The sequence below is a fragment of the Ammospiza nelsoni genome, chromosome 5 (genome assembly GCF_027579445.1).
Source record: "Ammospiza nelsoni isolate bAmmNel1 chromosome 5, bAmmNel1.pri, whole genome shotgun sequence".
NCBI lineage: Eukaryota > Metazoa > Chordata > Aves > Passeriformes > Passerellidae > Ammospiza > Ammospiza nelsoni.
This window is the reverse complement of record NC_080637.1, coordinates 6,986,783-6,990,915: the sequence shown is the minus strand read 5'-3', so window position 1 is coordinate 6,990,915 and position 4,133 is coordinate 6,986,783. Positions and strand designations below refer to the sequence as shown.

Sequence of the window (4,133 nt, the reverse complement as noted above, 5' to 3'; positions counted from 1 at the left end):
CCATTCACACGTTCTCCTTGGCCCTAGGGTGGGCAGCTGGAGCTCCACTTGCTGGACAAACCCATGGTGCTCATGAAAGCTCACAGTGTGAGATCTCATCCTTGGATCACATAGTGGAAACTGTTCCTGAACACTGCAAAAGGATTTCTCTAAGTCACCACCATTCTGAGGAGCCCTGAGAGTGTGGAAACTGTTTAACTGTGTTGTGAAAGCAGACAATTCCTTCCTTGTGCCAGTCCCTCATGCATGCAATGATCCCTTAGATGACATCACTGTATAAGATATTTTTAACACAGTGAAACGTGTGCTTTTCCAGCTGTATTTCAAATTATCAGTTTATCATACATGGCATTACTCTACTCATTAGAGTCAATTAGATCATTGCTATAAATCCAAAGCTTGACTATTTGTTTTCTACTGCTCCTGTTTTGCTTTTCAGGGCAGTCCTGCTGGTTTGGTACCACTATGGCTGTGTATTTCTGTCTCTCATGTGATTAATAAATATGATATTTGCTATCAGGGCTGCAGTCAGGTCTTTAAGCTCTCACAAAATCATTTTCAGAGTCTTGAGAGCTCCCAGCAACTGAGCTTGGGTCTGGAAGCAATAGTGTTAGCCATGTTTTCCCCATATCCAGGTTTCTGCAGACCTCTGGAACAACCCCACAGAGTTAACCACAAAGCTACTTTGAAGTAATTTCCTTCACAACATTAAATATGAAATCAAGACTGGAAAGGGAAATCTAGAAGTTATTCCAAATCTTGGAACATTTGTAAGAGCCTTGTAAGCAATAGAAATAGCAGCTTAAAACATACATGAGGTTTTTCATTCCAATTTCTATCTGGTTTAGTGATTGCTCAGCTTTATCTGCTGCAAGCCAACTGCCAACCTGCAGACAGATTATTGAAGGCAGCTCAAATAACCCAGTTTCACTCAAATAACCCAGATGTCATCTATTTGCCAAAGTGGTAAAACGGATCAGAATAATTTTGACTGCTCTCAGTGGTTGTATTCAGTTTACATTTAGTTGTTTTCAGGTCATATCTTTATGGGCATCCAGTTTCAGTTATCTATTTGATATTAGAACAGGGAAAACCCCAGTTCAGCCAGCATATGCTTTCACTCACACACAGGAGGCAGAACTGATGCCTTGCAGCTGACCAAGATTGCAGAACTCATTTCAAGTAACAAGGGCACAGATGACTCTTGGAAACCCTTTTTAGATAAGTACATGGTTCCTTTTATTCATCTTCAAAACACTATACCAAAAAAGACATTGGATAAAATTGCCTTTACACCATGACTAAGTATGTCCACTTCTGGCAAAGGGAGATCTACACTCAGTCTGTCTTTTCTTTTTTTTTATTAAAGCAGTCCTTAACTTTTTGAGAGGGATTAACCCATCCAATTCCCCATTCTTTGCCCCCACATCTACTTTGTTACAGGTACCTCCAGCCTGTCACATCTACAGGCACCTCCAGGTGTTCTATCAGAGGTGTCAGTATTGCTGCTAAGGATTGCAAACTGCACCTGCCTACAACCCTGGCACTGGGGATGGGCCCATCCCCTCCATTTAGTCAATTTAAGCCACTCTGGGCTTTCACCTTTCCAAACAGCACACAGTCTCCAGGAGATCACAGTCAGACAAACACTCAGCTACAGAGAAGGCTGAGGAAGAAATTTGAGGTAGTGCTCCACCACAGGTGTGCAAATCATACTGCAAAGACAAGGAAAGCTCACTGGGGAGGAAATGGCAGAAAAAAGGTACCTAACATTTCTAACATAAGTCTTTCAAAGTGTAGGGCATCTGTGTATCATGAAGGCAGCATTTGAACTTGGCTTGTTTTGCTTTTTAAAGTATCACTTGATTAGTTCTCATGGTAAGTCAGCCGCTGCAACTCCTGTCTGCCAGGACACACCTCTGGAATGCACTGTTAAAATAGGAAAGTGGTGACATCTATATGGATGTTACTGGTTAGTAAGGCTTGTGTGGCTTTTAGAAACACACTTGAAATAATATTGGGCTGTTAATTATTCTCTGATTTTGACCAGGCAATATTTATGAGCATTGTTTAGGTTGTCTATAGGATGTGTGAGTCTTTCCTATCCCAGCAGCTTTATCTGTAAAACTGAGGTGGTGTAAAAAACTCATTGTTGCTTCTAAAAAGCTTTACATTTAAGTACAGCTAATTATTGCCAAACTGGCTGATATGTGAGATATCTGATGAAAATTCTGTTGTTTCAGGAACAGTATTTGTGCCTCAGCTAATAGCACTGTGTCATCAGAGTCCCTAAGGAATTGGTCCCAAGATGTCACTAGGGAGACTGTGTTTTTTTGACAGCAGTGGCCATTTGTGGCTGTTAAAGAATCCAAAACATCTTGGAGGAAAATGGTCATGCTGCCTTTTTTTGTTGCTTTGGTTTTGGTTTTTTGCTGTTGTTGGTATTTTTGTAGCTGTTCTTTCTAGCACTCCAGCAGTGCAGGGCAAATGATGTGAAGCACTGAACATCCTTACTCCCAGCGTCAGTTTGCACCACATACCCAAACAACAAAGTCTTTCCAGGAAAGGTGCAGTTACAGGACTGAGCCCTGCAAATACAGACTGTGTTGTCAAACTGCATGCACTGCATTTTTCCTAAAGGAATATCTACACTTAACATCCCTTGGGGTTGAGACATTTTAGCTGTATTAACAGTCACCATCCAAACACCAAACAGATCTTGTTGGATGCTATAAAAGCACATAAAACATCTATTTTTCTTTCACTTTATTGCATATAGAAGATAAATGGTTGAGCATAAAGTATTGTACTTCTGAGTTCATTAGCTTCTATTCAACACAGGCAAGAAATCTCTCAAAGTTATTGCTAAATGATCATAGTTCTGTGTTGTCAGTGTGATCCCTGCAGGATGTGTCCATCTCAGAGAAAATGCCCATGCAGGTGCACTGGCTGCCTCAGCAGAGAGGTCAGGGATTGAATGGGTGATGGAGTCTTCAGTATCTACACATCTGTGAAGGTAAATCCAGGGGGGTCACATTAATGAAAATGCTGCTGTATGTATCTTACTGCTGAATAAAAGCACCTTTTTCAGATGTTGTCAGTCTGCAGCCTGACAGAGATTTAAAACTCACATAATCTCTCTTTAAAAAGTGCATGTGTGAGTAGATTTTGAACTCCATTGTACCTTGCAATGAAATTTTATTTTTTAGAACTGAAAAGCAGGCAGGTGGCTATGAATGTGTCTGAAGCTATTTCACCAGCCTGAAATAGAAGTACTGTTGGAAAACATTTAGGAAAATAGAACATCTTAGTAGGAGATGCAGCAACTTTTCATGAATTTATTTTAGTTTGCATCAGTATTCTGAGCTACAGGGATTATTAGTAGAGAAACTCTCATTGGGAGAGGGGATTGATGGCGTTGAGGCAGCAGCCCTGTGAGTTGACAGGGATGCTAATATAGGCACAGCACAAGTTTAGAGAGCAGATCAGAGCAGCTGGGTGGGCTGATAGAGAGGATCAGGGCAGCCCAGAGGAGCAGTAAGAGGATCCAAATAAGTGGATTAGTAGCATACCAAAGCACACATTACTTTTAGTTTTCAAACTCCCATTGATTTTACTGCAAGTGCATTTACTAATGTGTGGCAGGAGAAATGGAAGAGGATCAAGGCAGAATCGAGACATGGAGAGCAAGTCCGTGTGGCAAGCTGGAAACAGAGGCTGGGCTGGGGACACAGCACAACATGCCCACATCAGGCTCAGTCAGGACTTGGAGGAGCATGGCTGCTGCCTGGGCTTCACCTCACAGCCTCAAGGAGCTGTCTGATGGTGTTAAATGCTTTTGTTCCTGCAGCTGAGGCTGCATTCGTTTTCCATCCATAGCTCCAGTGACTGCACTCTTACATCTGCCTTCAGCTGCTGTGGCTGAAGCAAACACACAAAATGGAGGAATGATTAGCAGCATGACCCTCTTGGAGCTCTCCCTAGCAGGGGCTCACTGGGCTGCTGGACCCTGAGCTGAGCTTGCTGCAATTTGTGCCTGCAGCCTCCATCAGATCTGGGAGTGCTGACGGCTGTGCTTGGGCTGGCATCACTGACAGTGACTCTGGGATGACCCAAAGCTCAAACGTGCCCTT

The 4,133-nt window shown here is 42.6% G+C and overlaps 1 long non-coding RNA gene across 1 annotated transcript; it reads left to right on the top strand.

Annotated features, from left to right (window-relative positions):
* Positions 1-1,636: 1,636 nt before the first annotated feature.
* On the top strand, positions 1,637-3,878 carry LOC132072964 (uncharacterized). The gene is made up of 3 exons (XR_009418451.1): positions 1,637-1,762; positions 2,894-3,016; positions 3,646-3,878. It is a non-coding gene; the product is annotated as an uncharacterized LOC132072964 (long non-coding RNA).
* The last annotated feature ends 255 nt before the right edge of the window (positions 3,879-4,133 follow it).